Consider the following 16,782-nt stretch of genomic DNA (forward strand, 5'->3'; position numbering starts at 1 on the left):
GCATAGAGGTGTTTGTAGTATTCTCTGATGGTAGTTTGTATTTCTGTGGGATTGGTGGTGATATCCCCTTTGTCATTTTTTATTGCACCTATTTGATTCTTCTCTCTTTTTTTCTTTATTAGTCTTGCTAGCGGTCTATCAATTTTGTTGATCCTTCCAAAAAACCAGCTCCTGGATTCATTAATTTTTTGAAGGGGTTTTTGTGTCTCTATTTCCTTCAGTTCTGCTCTGATTTTAGTTATTTCTTGCCTTCTGCTAGCTTTTGAATGTGTTTGCTCTTGCTTTTCTAGTTCTTTTAGTTGTGATGTTAGGGTGTCAATTTTGGATCTTTCCTGCTTTCTCTTGTGGGCATTTAGTTCTATAAGTTTCCCTCTACACACTGCTTTGAATGCATCCCAGAGATTCTGGTATGTTGTGTCTTTGTTCTCACTGGTTTCAAAGAACATGTTTATTTCTGCCTTCATTTCGTTATGTACCCAGTAGTCATTCAGGAGCAGGTTGTTCAGTTTCCATGTAGTTGAGCAGTTTTGAGTGAGATTCTTAATCCTGACCTAAGCCAAAAGAACAAAGCTGGAGGCATCACACTACCTGACTTCAAACTATACTACAAGGCTACAGTAACCAAAACATCATGATACTGGTACCAAAACAGAGATATAGATCAGTGGAACAGAACAGAGCCCTCAGAAATAACGCCGCATATCTACAACTATCTGATCTTTGACAAACCTGAGAAAAACAAGCAATGAGGAAAGGATTCCCTATTTAATAAATGGTGCTGGGAAAACTGGCTAGCCATATGTAGAAAGCTGAAACTGGATCCCTTCCTTACACCTTATACAAAAATCAATTCAAGATGGATTAAAGACTTAAACGTTAGACCTAAAACCATAAAAACCCTAGAAGAAAATGTAGGCATTACCATTCAGGACATAGGCATGGGCAAGGACTTCATGTCTAAAACACCAAAAGCAGTGGCAACAAAAGCCAAAATTGACAAATGGGATCTCATTAAACTAAAGAGCTTCTGCACAGCAAAAGAAACTACCATCAGAGTGAACAGGCAACCTATAAAATGGGAGAAAATTTTTGCAACCTACTCCTCTGACAAAGGGCTAATATCCAGAATCTACAATGAACTCAAACAAATTTACAAGAAAAAAACAAACAACCCCATCAAAAAGTGGGCGAAGGACATGAACAGACACTTCTCAAAAGAAGACATTTATGCAGCCAAAAAACACATGAAAAGATGCTCACCATCACTGGCCATCAGAGAAATGCAAATCAAAACCACAATGAGATATCATCTCACACCAGTTAGAATGGCAATCATTAAAAAGTCAGGAAACAACAGGTGCTGGAGAGCATGTGGAGAAATAGGAACACTTTTACACTGTTGGTGGGACTGTAAACTAGTTCAACCATTGTGGAAGTCAGTGTGACGATTCCTCAGGGATCTAGAACTAGAAATACCATTTGACCCAGCCATCCCATTACTGGGTATATACCCAAAGGACTATAAATCATGCTGCTATAAAGACACATGCACACCTATGTTTATTGCGGCATTATTCACAAGAGCGAAGACTTGGAACCAACCCAAATGTCCAAAAATGATAGACTGGATTAAGAAAATGTGGCACATATACACCATGGAATACTATGCAGCCATAAAAAATGATGAGTTCACGTCCTTTGTAGGGACATGGATGAAATTGGAAATCATCATTCTCTACTGAGAACAAAAAACCAAACACCGCATATTCTCACTCATAGGTGGGAATTGAACAATGAGAACACATGGACACAGGAAGGGGAACATCACACTCTGGGGACTGTTGTGGGGTAGAGGGAGGGGGGAGGGATAGCATTAGGAGATATACCTCATGCTAGATGATGAGTTAATGGGTGCAGCGCACCAGCATGGCACATGTATACATATGTAACTAACCTGCACATTGTGCACATGTACCCTAAAACTTAAAGTATAATAATAATAAATTTTAAAAAAAGACTAATCCCAAAACACATTGCAATTACAAGAAAAAAAAAGTCATTATTTCTAAATAGTCTGATTACAAGAGGAATTGACTTAGAAAGCAAAGAGGTGATTACTAGATGGAATATACATAATCAGAATTGTCCAAAGAAAGCACAATGGCATATCCTGGATGTGAGTTTTTTGGGAGACAGCAACACGGAAAGGGAGAGAGGACATGACGGGAAAGTACATACACAGATAAAATTAGGGAGGTTTCTCAGGGAAAGGGAACCACTTACAGTACTTAAGGCACCAATTTTTGAAGTCGTTTCTAAAAAATGAACTGTAAGAACTCCCTATTCTATTCCTTACGTTGACAGGCTATAAGCTACTTAGGATAATATTCACTTTACTTAATATTCAGTGCAATGCTTTGTATAAATTTCAAAATCTTTACCCTAGCTGCACTAGATATGTTATGTAGTATAAGGCAGAGGGCAAGGGAGGCAACACTAAGATAGCAAAATAACAATAGACAGGTTAGAATTTCCTCCTTAAGACATCACTAGTGCAACATCAGCAGATTTGCTGACTCTTAATTTGGGCTCTCAGTATTCTTGACATTGTCCATTTAACTGCTTGGAACTAAATTAACCTTAAATTTTCTTCTAAACTTTCCCTTTACTTCTAACACTAAGTTTAACATTTGCTCACAGCTTCTCTAATACTATATTTATCTTGATACTGTCTCACATTAATGATCATTTTAAACAAAATTTTTTATGTATCTAAAAGCCAAGTGCATTTCTATGCAAACATGCCTCTGAAAATATAATGGAGAACTGTTGGAAAACATGTGGCCTGTAAACGTTCGATCTACAGATTTTAAATTTCAAGAAAGGCTGTATAATAAAAACAAAATAATAAAATTTAATAAACAAAAACCCCACAAAGCTACCCTATAGAAATTGATTTCTGGGGCTGAAGAGAAAAGGAAAAATAGCACTTCCTTAATATTAATCTATTATAATGTATCCTTCACCTCAGCTTCTCTTTGCCACATTATAAAGCAGCAACGCTTTGCATTGACCGTATAATTCAAATCTTTCTTTGGAGAAATATGCAATAGTTGGTAATTGTCTGCATTCTGAAGCATCTCATTTTATGCCCCCCAAATGCATGATTCACTTTGAATGATAAATATGGCTATGAAATGGAGTGTTTCCGACATTCACAGATCAAATGTAACTGGGGAGGAATAATTCAGATGCATCCTGATGTTTTATATTTCCATGCACTAATATTTGCTTCACACCATATGTCACAGTAACATAAGAATGTGATCATGTAGAACAGCCCAGTGGTTTTCTCCTCCAACATCTAGTCTTCTGAGGAAGTCTAGCACTTTAGAGATTCATGTTTAAATCCCAAGACAGGTGGTAAAAATCAAATGCCTTGGTGACGGGAAGTAAAAAGAAGGCTGGAAAGGCTTTTTCCTGTCATAGATTGGCATCAAGGAATACTGTGATAATCTCAGTGGAATTAAAGAAACAGAACCAGTAGTCCACTGGACCCTGTCTGAAAAGCCACACACTATGTACATTCACAGGGCAGTAAAGAGAACCAGTTGTCAGCAGGCGTTTTAATCGCTGGCCCCCCTTCAAGTCTGCTGACTCTTGGCTCTGTTGAAGGCATCCAGCCCTGGAGGCACTATAGCTTCATAAGGAGCAATGGCAACATCATCTTCCTCTGGAAGCTGGTTTGACCACTCTCCAGAGAAGAAGACCAAGACCACTTTAGGTGTACTGACGGCATTTACAACACAAGCTTGTCTCTCTAATCCTTAAAAAAAAGAGAGGAGTGGGGGGAATAAGCTTTCATATTTCCTACTCTCCTGCAGGCATAAATTAGCTAGATTTGTTCTATTTCCTCAGCTCCTCTTTATTCTTCAGGTTGGTACAATGTGGTTTCTGTCCCTACCACTTCATAGAAGCTACCCACTGAGTTCCTAAATGGCTACTGTGTAAGCTAAACTTCATTTACCCTTTTCTAACTTCATTTTGCTTCACCGCAGTGTTTAACAGGGTTGACTGCTCTCCACTTCTTGGAACACTCTTTTTTTTTTTTTTTTTAACTGAGTTAGATGTTACACTTCTCTGCTTTTCTAACTACCCTCTAAATCTTTTTTTGTGATTCCTTTACTTTTCCTAGACTTTCAAATTTCGATGTTTAACAAACTGTGCTCTTACGCCTTCTTTTTGTCTGTTTACATTGACTTCTGGATGACCTAAGTCCCTCTCAAAATTCCAATTCCTAATCACCCCTATGCTGCAAGTACTGTCATCCTGTGTTTGCTGCTGCCTATTACCCACCCTTCTCCACCCTGCCCTGGGCCCTGGGATGGTGATCTCTAAAAGCTGTGTCATCAGACTCCTCGTATTTTGAATGATGGTTTGTTTTGTTAACGGCAGATAGTATCAGAAAATGGGATGGTAGGAAGAAAAAGAGGTGGGACGTTAATTTTTTTTTTTTGTAATTTAATAGACTTTTCCAACCTTGCGTAACTAGGATAAATCCCCCTTGGTCATCTTGTATTATTCTTTTTATAAACTGTTAGATTCAATTTGCTAATATTTTGTTGAGGATTTTTGCATCTATTCTCATGAGAGATATTTGTCTGTAGTGTTCTTTTCTTATACTGCCTTTGTTTGGCTTTGGTGTTAGAGTAATTCTGGCCTAATGGATAGAGTTAGGAAGTATTCCCTCTGCTTCTATCCTCTGAAAGAGATTGTAGAGAATTGGTATAATTTCTTTCTTAATGTTTGGTAGAATTCACCAGTGAACTATCTGGGTCTAGTGCTTTCTGTTTTGGAATGTAATTAACTATTGATTTGCTTTTAAAAATAGATATAGGCAAATTCAGATTGTTTTTCTCTTCTGGCATGAGTTTTCTCTTCCATACTTTTAATCTGCTTTTTGTGATTTTAATTGAGCATTTATCGTATTTTATATTCTAATTCAACAAGTAGTCCAATTCTGCTTTTAAATAACACCATACCACTTCACAAAGCTAGTACTTTGTAATAACACAATAATACTAATTCCTCCCTTTCATCCCTTTTGCCATTGTTGTCATTCATTTTCCTTACGTATTTGCATACCCAAGTGTATATGTTTCATTGTTGCTATTATTATTGTGAACAAACTGTTTCCTGTTTACTAAATTAAAAATAAGAAAAAACAAATGTTTTCATTTTGCTTTGCCTTCTTCCTTTTTATGTATTGATCCAAGCTTCTGGCTTATATATAATAACTTTCCTCCTCCCTAAAGAACTTCTTCTAATAATTCTTGCAAGGTATGCTGTCAATAAATTCCATCAATTTTTGTTTGTCTGAGAAAGTATTTATTTCTTCTTTATTTTCGATGGATAATTTTGCAAGACATGTAATTCTAGGTGTTTCCCCCCCACCCCCCAGCACTTTAAATATTTCACTTCATTCTCTTTTTAATTTTATAGTTTCTGAGGAGAAATCAGATTTAATTCTTACCTTCGTTCCTCTGTAGGTAAGGCTTTTTTTTTTCCTTCTGGTTTCTTTCAGAACATTTTTTTAATCTTTGATTTTTCTGTAGTTTGAATATAGAATGCCTATGCATAGTTTTTAGTTTTTGGTTTTGTTTTTTCGCATTTATACTGATTGGTGTTCTCAGAACTTCTTGGATCTATGGTTTGGTATCTGACATTAACTTGGGGGAAGTTCTCAGTCATTACCTCAAATATTTCTTCTATACTTCCCTCTCTTTCTTCTCTTTCTGTTATTCCCATTATACATACATTCCATCTTTTGTAGTTGTCCCATCGTTCTTGGATATTATGTTCTTCTTTTTCAGTCTTTTTTGTTTGTTTGTTTGCTTGCTTGCTTTTCAGTTTTGGAGGCTTCTATTGAGATTTCAAGTTCAGAGACTCTTTCTTCAGTTGTGTCCAGTCTACTAATAAGCTCATCAAAAGTAATGTTTGTTTCTGTTTTAGTTGCTTTTGATCTCTGGAATTTCTTTTCAGTTCTTTCTTGGAATTTCCATCTCTCTGTTTGCATTGCTGATCTGTTCTTGCATGCTGTCTACTTTATTCATTAGAGCCTTTAGCATCTTAACCATAGTTGTTTTAAATTCCCAATTGAATAATTGCAACATCCTTGCTATATTTGAGCTCTGGTGCTGATGCTAGATTTATCTCCTCAAACTGTTTTTTGCCTTTCAGTATCCCTCGTAACGTTTTCTTGATAACTGGACATGTTGTACTGAGTAAAACAAATTTTTACAAATATAGGTCTTTAGTAATGTGGTAGTAAACTGTGTGGGGAGGGAAAATGTTCTATAGTCCTATGATTGGGCATTAGTCTTCTAGCGATGCTGTGCCCCTGGACTATGAACTTCACAAGGGCCTCTCAGTCCCTTGCCCCTTAGTTGGGACAGGATGGCTAGAGTGGACTGGAGTTGGCTAGAGTGGGCTGCAGTTGGATAATTCCTCTCCTCCACATGGAAGCTAGAGGGGACTGCAGTTGAGTATTTTCCTTCCCCAAGGTCAATTAGATTCTGATAAAACCCCAGCAGGTTTAGATCTAGTGAAACAGTTTCTCCTAAGGATAGGCAATACATTTCTGTTTAAGCCTCCCAATTCATGGTCTTTGTTACAGCAGCCCTAGCAAAAGAACACAGCAGGAATCATGTCTGCCTTGATTGCTGTGATATACCAAGTTTCTAACATGTGTCAAACATTTATGGTAGGAATTCTAGACATATCTATTGAATGACTGATTAAATTCCTGTAATTACTGTGAAGTAAAATGACATATTGGGAAAGTAATTAAACCAATTTGGTAATGGGACATAATTATTGAAATACAAGGTTATCACGTTAAAACCTGATCCCACATCTGAAAATAGAAGAACAATGTTTTAATCAGTCCACACCACATTTAATATTAATTAATCAAGTAGGAAAACGGAGAAAATTTTCTATCAGGGAAAATAATAAAATAAATACTAAAGATCACTACTCAGAATAATAACTTATTTTTAAAATGCTACATCAGGTTTTCTTACCTCAATTCACGAGCCCTTTAGATTTTACGTTTCTAAGTAATAGTCCTTATTGTCAATAGAGTCTTAAGCACAGGGAGTGAAGGAGTTTGAGTGGGTCCTTTGTCATTTTTACTTATATCAGAGGCACCAGGCGAAGGAGATTGTTTAGTTGCTACTTTCCGAATTTATCTCTTCATAATTCAAACCTGAGAATTTCAACTCCCCCAACAAGGTACTTACAGGCTGAAGTTAAGAAACCCTTTAAAAATTTTGTGGACCAGAATAAAATTATCAGTTCATTCAACTTTCCATAACGCTTCTAAGGTTGAGGTGATTCAGCTAAGAGACAGCATGTGGATTTCTTAATGAATAGTAAACTTTGTAAGTTTGTATGTACCCTAAAAAGTTTTTGCCTTAACCCAATCACATATGTTAAAGTCAGACAATATCTTAGAAACAAAAACCTTCCTTCCATTCCCAAATGACAAGTTGGCATTTCACAAATACCTCTTTAGTTAAATAATGGGGTGGTCATAATGATGAAGTGGTGAATATAATTTGAACTAAAATATATTCTGAATGCTCATGTGTAGAAAAATAAGCAGCCTAATAAAACATATTAGTAGTGACTTTGTACTTGATGTCATCAATGATATCTTCTAATCCTGAGTCTTCAAATGTAGTCACAAACATGCCATTGGTACATTCTTATGAGATATCACCAAGGAACGGAGAGTACTTGAATTTAGCCACTTTAATTTCCTTCTTACTAACTTCCATTTTCCACATCTACAGCAGGAATCAAGATTTTAAATGTATTTGATTTTGTCATATTATACTCATACAACTCTGTAACCCCAGTTAAGTCCTCCACAAAGAGAAACTAAGTGACCAAAATCTTGCATGCACTTTCTTTAAATAATAAATCTGCTCCATATCATGTGGCCAACTTTCAAACAGAGAAGACCTGATACACTGGTACATTCTTGGACTATATCCCAAACTCAATTGCCTCATTGAACTTTAATTCTTCCTAACATGTTATTGGAACCATCGTTTTATTGAGCACTCCAGCCCTAGATCTGATGATCAACAATGACTTTCTGCTATCACTCTTGACTTCTCCCCAAGCCAAGCCCTACAGCATACCCCCATTTTGTATTACCCTTTGGCTAGCCATGCAAATTTTACACTACCTTGAACCATTCAGATCTTAATACTTTACCATGTCATTGATCATGTAGGCACAGATTTCCACAGTCCTGAAGTGGAAAACCAAATAATTATGAAAGACGTACATTTTGCCTTTGTTACTAGTTCAAGGCTCCCTTTTCTATTCCCATAGTCTCTTACAATCTTGGCTCACAAACTCTTAGAGATATGTTGATGTCATGATGGTTGCTCTATAGACTCCTTCTGCCTAAATCAGAGATGTACAATTTTTGTAAAAGCTTATAGATGTCACAGAATACTTCCTCCCTCAGTGAAATATTTTATAGTATGCTTCCTGTGTTCGTCTTCTTCCATCACCATGGTGATTAAAGGACTGATCAGTACCACAGCTACCTGGAACACAAACTTAGAGATAATTGTTCTGGAACTTCTCCTGTAGTTCAATCGTTGCTTGAGCCAGCAGAAATTTGATTTTATGTTACTTGCAAATAAAAGATGCCTAGCATCTAATTCAGTCTTTCGTCTCAGGGAACTGCTTATTCTACTTTAAGACTTTAGGAGACAGGGGAAGAAGACAAGGGCAGCATGTGACAAGAGCAAAAAATCAATTTGATGGACTAACGTCACAATTCTTGTGTTCTCTGAAACAACGGGGCCAGCTTAACAGACTTCACAAGATTGTCATGATGAACATATTCAGCAACTCACTGCTCAGGCAGTGTTTCAGGAAGCTTGTCCAGGTATCCATGAGACAATCATCAAATCATTGAGTCTAATCAGCATGAAATAAAATGGTTGCTTTTAAAGATTCTTAAATACTCTCAGTTCTGAGCATTTGGCACTTTTAAAATACATGCAAAGAATAAGTTTTTCTTGAGTTTTGATATGAATTATGAAAACTGAGAATTTGACACTGACCTAAATTACTAGCTAAAGGCTTTAAATATCAATGAATAAAAGTGGAACAGAAAAAAAATGTTCATTTTAATTTTTAAAGAAAACATTTTCATTTTATTAATCTTTCTAACAAAAATATAATTATCTTCAAATGAAAGAGCAAGATTATTAATAATTTTCACTTTTAGAAGAACTTGAAAGAGAATAGAAACATTTTCTAGTGGAGTGAATCTTTTAAATGCAGGTGGCCAGGCGTGGTGGCTCATGTCTATAATCCTAGCACTTTGGGAGGCTGAGGTGGGTGAATCACTTGAGGTCAGGAGTTCGAGACCAGACTGGCCAACATGGTGAAACCCTGTGTCTACTAAGAATACAAAAATTAGCTGGGCGTAGTGGCGGGAGCCTGTAATCCCAGTTACTCAAGAGGCTGAGGCAGGAGAATCGCTTGAACCCAGGAGGTGGAAATTGCAATGAGGCAAGATTGTGCCACTGCACTCCAGCCTGGGCAACAGAGTGAAACTCTGTCTCAAAAAATAAATAAATAAAAATAAATAAATAAATAAAATAAAATGCAGGTAAATGTGATCTAGTGAGGACATTATGAACTCAGGCCTTTTATTACTAAGTAAATATAATTCAATGTTTACCCTTTAAAAAATATTGAAATCTGGCTGACAAAATGCATCATAAGTGGAATTCCATTTAGGGGAAGAAAAGTCAGGCCTTTCCATGGTTTCTTTAGGTCAGCATTGGAATAATTATACACTAGCATATAAGCAAAAAATAAGCTAAATATATATAACTTGATCGATATAAAATTCAAATGTCTTCTCATGGCTCAGTTTGTCAACATTTTTCTCAATTTTAAAGAAAAAAAGCACAAGAAACCAAGCAATTTTCTCTTTCATGTTGACTTCCAAAATAATGTCTGCATGAAGCCTGCAGGGAAGCTTGAGAATTGGAATCCTTTTTCAATTAGCAAAGGAAAATCTAAGAAAATTTCCAGTAGTGACTCAATTAATCCAACTACAGCAGGGAGTATATACTAATAGTTAGAATAAGAAATGGAGAGAAGGTGCCTCAAACACCCTTCTAATTCCAAAACCTGAAAACGGAGTGGCCAAAGGCAATTCTACTTGCCTGCCTGTCCTTCAGATTTCCCCATTGTAAAAATAAACAAATGAAATTTAATCTAGTTCAATCATAGGGCAATGTTTATAGAATACTTACAAGTTTTACTAACAGTGTTCATAGAGCAGGGCCAAGAAAGGGTCTAGAGACTGACAAGGCTATTAATTGCTAGTTACGTCCTACATTAAGTTTGTGTTCCTCACATCTTCCTTGACGATGAGAATATTTTCACATTTGTCTTCATTCTCAGATAGTTCTACTTTTCTGGATGGGGAGACATTTTGTCAGTGTAACTGAGACAGCTTTGATAGAATCAATTTCAATTTTAAATCTCTCCTGAGAGGCACTCACATCTTGTAGGTTCACCTAGGCTGATTCCAATGATGTCTCTTGAGTAACTATCCTCGGGCCATATGCATGCATTTTGGCTTCTAGCTGAGATTCCGCTGAATTAATAGTTGATTAAAATTGTTTTAAGAAAAATGTCACTGAATGGCAAAATGCCAAATAACAACTGAATTCATTTGTGAGGCACAAAGACGAGTGTTACTATCTCCACCCCATCTCCCACAGGCCAATGGCAGTCCTGACAAAGCACAAAGTGAAGCTCTCGTCTCAAAGAAAAGACACAAAATCCCCAGCAGCCCCAACCCAGAGAGGATATGACAGCAGAGCTCCAGGGTGGACACAGCTCATGATGACAGTGGATTTCTCTTGCTTCCCCTTGATATGATATCATACCTTTTATTTTTTTCCAATCAAAATGTAGATTAAATTTCATAATGCACTGCAAAGTGCTTTCAAAGTGCAAACTGGTTACAAAAACCCACTGAGTAATATTATTAATTTATGTTTATTGCTATATAGAAAGCATCTTGCTGCTTTTCTGTTTTTGACTATTTGCACATGCTCTTTCCTCTGTTTGGAATGCCTTTCTCATTTTTCGCTTGGAGAAAGCCCAACCCACCAGGAGAAAAACCTTCCTTGGCAAACTTGCCACTACCCCAGAGCCTCCTGTGACTCCTATGGGTTCCCAGAGCCTACTGTGACCCCTCTTACTTCTTAGCCCTTGGCATGCTCTAATATAATGTTAGATTAATATAGCTCTTCTGGCTGCTAGACAGTGACTGTCCTGAAAGTAGAGGAAAGAGAGCATCATCTTGGTATCTGGTGGGTGTTTAAGAACAACGCCTAGTACAAAGGTGTACTAAAATAAGCATGTTTTTTGAATTAATGTAACTAGTGCTGCCCAGTAATAAATGCTTTCAATAAGCAACATAATTTAGATTTCTGTATCCTATGGAGTTACCTCAGTACTTTCAAAACACACACTAGCAATGTAGGTAATGGGTTATCATTAAAGTCTTACTTTTTTTTAGGTTGACTGCTGACTCAAATGTGCTTTATTTTGTAGCCATAATTTGTTCACATTTGTCTTCTTTATTAGCCCATAGGCTCTTTGATAAAAGAGATGGTGCCTCAATTCTTGTGCCTAGCAGACACAACAAGAAATACATTTGAATAAGTAAATGATCAAATATGGAAAGATGACTTATGGTGCCCATGGCTAGGCAGAGGGTGTAGGTATTGTGGATTGATTCAATAGCTACACAATCAAATAGAGATGATAACTGGAGTTAAGATGTAACATTGGATCTGGGACAGGGAGAGTTTAGGAAACTAACAATAAAATCCTTCCATAAACTAAAGAATGCTCGCCACTATCAGGATGAAAAAATATGTCCTATGGAAAGATGTTGCCATAGAAATAGGGTATATGACCCTACAATGCAGAAGAGTTAAAACTGGTACTGATGAAAGAGGTTTGTTATTCATCTGAGAATTAGTAAAATAATGTCTAGCTATCCCAACTCCATAAATGGCTTAAAGGAAAGGACTGTAACAAGCAGTTTTCCAAAAAAAAAAAAAAGGACAAGTTGCTTGGACATAGAGCAAAGGGGAAAATATGAGGACATGATCGATTCCATCCATGGACAACTGCCTGAGAATCAGGGAGGAATGAGGTTGGAAAATCCCCCTTTATTTTTTTTCCGCATAGGTGTGTTCATTTCCAAGCAGTTTGGCTTCTTTCAATCCTGGCCTTCTTCCTGCTGAATACAGAATCATTTCAGGGGCCCAATAGTTTACCAACAACTAGTCCAGATGCACTGACAATTCTGGCATGCCTCTCCATTTTATCAAAGCACCCAGACATCAGAGCGTCTGTATTGCACCAGCTGGAGGCCGGCCCCTTTATCCTCATGCCTATGTGTTCTTAGGATACACAAGCACTTGGAAAACCACTTAGAGGGATTACCAGCCAAGGCACCACATAATGCAGCTAGCCACTATTACCAACAGAGACCTAACACCAGTACGTGTTTTGTTGAGAAAAATTAAAAAGCTACTCAGCTGTAAAAGCCATTTCCCACTCAATTGTTGGCAGCCTCAAATTGCAGTTATGTGGACCCAAGCAAGCAGTAACACACACACATACCCTTCAGTTAAAGCTCAAGAGCCACATGATTTAGCTTTGAGTCCCAGCAAATAACTAGAAAGGTTTTCCTTTCTTTTTCTTCTTCCAGTTGGTCGACAGGTATAACAAGTTGACTGGGTCTGCAGTCAGCTCCATCAGAGAGTGTGAATAACAGAGCAAAAGGCAGAAAGATTTTATGTGTCTGGCGAACAGAGCATCCCTAGGGAAATCTTCAGAGGTTGAAAACATTTTTCGGAATTACTGCAATATACTACCTTTGTCAAAGGTGATTACAGTGATTGAAACATATTAATTAAGTTTCCTTCCTGACCTTTGGGATTGGGACTGTAAAGCAGCATTAAAGCAGATTTGTAGAAGATAACAAAGGGGCTGTTATCCAACCAGTGCTGACCCAATCATTCATGCATAGGGTCTCCTTATCACCATGCTTTTTTCTCCACAGTCTGTATAGCCAGAGAGAAGTCAGGCTAGGCTTATATTCAGGTACTTTCTTCCGCACTCTAAAGTCTGAAGGACATTGTAAAGCTTATAGTAGGGTGGGGAAAGGGGGTCTTCAAAGACTTGAAATGGCAAAAAATAAATATGAAATTTGGAGAGGAGCAGTATAGTGAAAATTGCTCATGGCTTTTCTTACCAATTGGTTTTTAGCAAAGACGATCTCTACAAATAGTGTTCTCAGTCATTTTGAATGGAGAGATGAACTAATACAATTCATTTTTAATCAGTATTTAGGAAAACTGCGAGATTGCAGGAAGCCAAAATTGGTTGACTGTTAGTCTTTCCCCTGGATTAACAATCATCTCTAAATGGATAACTTCCTTGTCTGTGCCTCAATTTCAATGTTCTCAATAGACCTCATATGGCATTTCCTGTTGAAATAGTTCCTGAGCTCTCTGGTGAATTTTGGAGGTGTTTGAGAGGTAGATCATCCTCCTGTTCATGAGCCCCTGGCCTTTTGTGAGTATCCCTTACACTCATCAGGACCCTTCCTCCCACAGCACTGCCCTCCTGCCAGGGAACCCCACTGAGCTTGGTCCTGCAGGCCCTGACCTGGCCTCACTTGGGGATGGACTCCTCATCTAACAAGAAGGAAAGTTTCCTAGTTGAGAAAAGGAGTGAACTTTGGGATTAAAGCTCTTCTTATTTCCTTGACTATGGCCAGATTGTTTAACTGATTTCAGTTCTTTTCTCTTCCTGAGACATTCAGTCCTTACAGATGTCCTGCTGTTTGGGTTTCCAAATTACGCTTCTTACACTGACTACCCAGAGCATAAATTCTGTTGCCACATGGATGTCCTGGATTGAACCTGGCTCTAACACTAGTAACCTTTGGGTCCTTAGGTAAGTCACTTAATTTCTCTCTGCCTCAGTTTTTCCGTCTGTAAAATGAAGTTAATAAGCTATTTTTATTTATAGGTTTGGTACAGGAATTGTATTTTCTAGGTTTTCCACATGTCTCACATTCCTTTTGTCATAGGATCACATGTTGGCCTCCTAACATGCATGGTCCCTGAAGGTATTTGAATTTGCAGTTTAAGTGTTTTCAGAGTCCTCATTGACCACTGTAAACCAAGGTCTAGGAAATATCATAGAAGATGCTAAGATTAAATACTTAGATTAAACAGATAATTCTTCAAATTAGAGATTCTTCTATTCAACTTTGTTCATGGGAGATTTGGAACCCAAACCACCTGATAAATCATCACTGCCCCTCTATGCCCAGAAGGCAGCCCAAAAAGCAGTGTGAGCCCTTGGGAGAACTGCAATTCAATGTTTACAATGAAGAATGCTCCATTTATGAATGTTAAAGACTAGGTAATTCAAAATCAATTTCATATTAGACAGTATGCAAGTTGTGAGTTCAAGGAGGGGAGAGCTAGTGGGAGGTGGATTAGGCCAGCAAGTCTCAGGATGTTGGGCAGGTTCAACGGAAAGGAAAGAAAGAAGACAAAGCAGTTTTATCTGGAAGAGTGAGAAGAGGTCAAGGGTAGCACAAGTAGCTATGCAAAGCCCTGGTCTAATTAAATAAAATTTTGCTTTTCCAAAAAGCTTATCATACCTGCAAGTTCAAAATTTAAATTTGAAGAACTGAAATACACACACACACACACACACACACACATTTCAGTTCTTGCTGATACAGTCATCACAAAAAAAACTAACAACAAGATCTTCTAAAATTAAAAAGCTCCACCTAAGAACTGGAGACAGATCGACCATGATGACATCATGAAATAAAACTTTTTTTAAAAAACTGGTTGATGCTTTACAGGCTCATACTTGGATGCTGCCTACTCTGTGTCTACAGTATTTCTGCTTTCAGTGTTTTCCTACCTTTTACAGCTCTAGCATCAGATCTTCTTCCCTCTTTAATGTTTTTATTCTGCAATCTGAAAACATTTTACTTCAAACACCTGTACATCTTCTTGCAAATGATCAATGAAAATGTGTCAAATTGAATTGATCTTGGTGGCCTCCCACAAAGGAGCTGCACCTTCCTCCTCAAGCCCCTTCCTGTCCCCTCCCGGCATGTGCCATGCCACACTCTGCTATAGGTTGCTATTTATCAATAATTATTATGTAAAAATCTGTCAACTTATATTTGGTCCATATGCTCATGTATTTAAAAGGTAGAAATTGTTTTGAAATTACCTTGTAAGATTGAAGACAGGAAGGAAGCTAGGGAAATCCTTTCACTTTTAGATAAAGATTGAAAGGTTAACTCTTGAGTCACAAACATTAAAAAACTACATAAATTCGTGAATATACATTGGGCATTATTTTTATAAAAGAGACCCCCCCCCAAAAAAAAAAAAAAAACTACTGTTGCTTTATTTCTTTCCTCTTTCTCTTTCTTTCCATTGCTTTTTGGACTAAAATTCTCTAAGCCCAGAATTCTCATTGGAAGGAACATTTATTATTTACTTTGGTGATTTAGAAAGTGCCTATTCTGGCAACTATTCATTGAATTTTAAAATTAACCACAAATTACATGAGTTACTCCCAATGAATATCATTGACCAATGCTTCTGCCATTACTGGGCATAGATTGATCTGGCAAACTACAAGAAATGAGACAAAAATACTAACCAGTCAAAAGCTAGATCAAATAAACGTGCTTTGCATTGCGACCCAGTGATGGCAGCTTTCAACAGGAACTGCAGAGCAGAAGTAGTTTTTGGTTTTGTTTTAAGTGCTAGGACCCCTTTTGAGTAGCTGTCATCATTTAATACCCTAGGATAATTTAAGATAAATATTGGTGTGTCTCTCAGAAATTTAAGGTATAACAGTCACATGTCTTTCAACAGATAGGAGAGAGGACTGCTATCTATTTAGTTCACTGCAGGAGCAAGAAGCAAATTTTCCCCCAAAAATTACAGTTACAGTGGGAGTAACTGTTAACAACACTAGCTCTGTAATGTAAACAAGTAGAAAACTGAACAAAATGTATGAAACAACTATTTTTAGGCATCGGACCACAGGCAGCCTAGGACTAAGATTGCTGAGAGTGCTAAGATTCCCTTGCTGTGATTGCAAAGGAAACAAATTTGAATTGCCCAGGCATTCTGCTTGGGGTAACTTTCCAGATTTGGAAAGAGAGAGAAAGAACTCAAACAGACACAGCATGGTGATTTTAGTGCATTGAGTAGGTAGAGATCAGAGTTCCAGGAAGCTAAGACAGATGGAATGTGTGGACATAGTACTAGACAGAAGAGGAACACATAGAGGAAAACCTTCAGAAATCTTCATAGGTGCATAGGTCACCTTTGAATCTGTTATTGAATACTGAGCTACACATGCATAGAGTAGAAAATCCATAAAGTCTGACAAAGAACTCTCAGGGAGCCGTAAACTGAACAATGCCCAGAGCTCAAACAAAGCTGGGAGACATGAGAATTCCAATCAGCCAGGATGGGGCATTCAGGTACAACTGGCCCTATGGTAAATACTACATTACACTACTAAAAATAAGGCTTAAAAAATGATGAAGCTAATCTGCAAACAAATTCAAGGCTAGTT

The 16,782-nt window shown here is 37.4% G+C and overlaps 1 long non-coding RNA gene across 1 annotated transcript in view; it reads right to left on the reverse strand.

Moving 5' to 3' along the window:
• The window catches only part of LOC117975698 (uncharacterized), a 582,695-nt gene that overhangs the window by 323,365 nt on the left and 242,548 nt on the right, over positions 1-16,782 (reverse strand). The window lies entirely within an intron of this gene.

Source organism: Pan paniscus, chromosome 15, assembly GCF_029289425.2.
Source record: "Pan paniscus chromosome 15, NHGRI_mPanPan1-v2.0_pri, whole genome shotgun sequence".
In the NCBI taxonomy this organism is placed as follows: domain Eukaryota; kingdom Metazoa; phylum Chordata; class Mammalia; order Primates; family Hominidae; genus Pan; species Pan paniscus.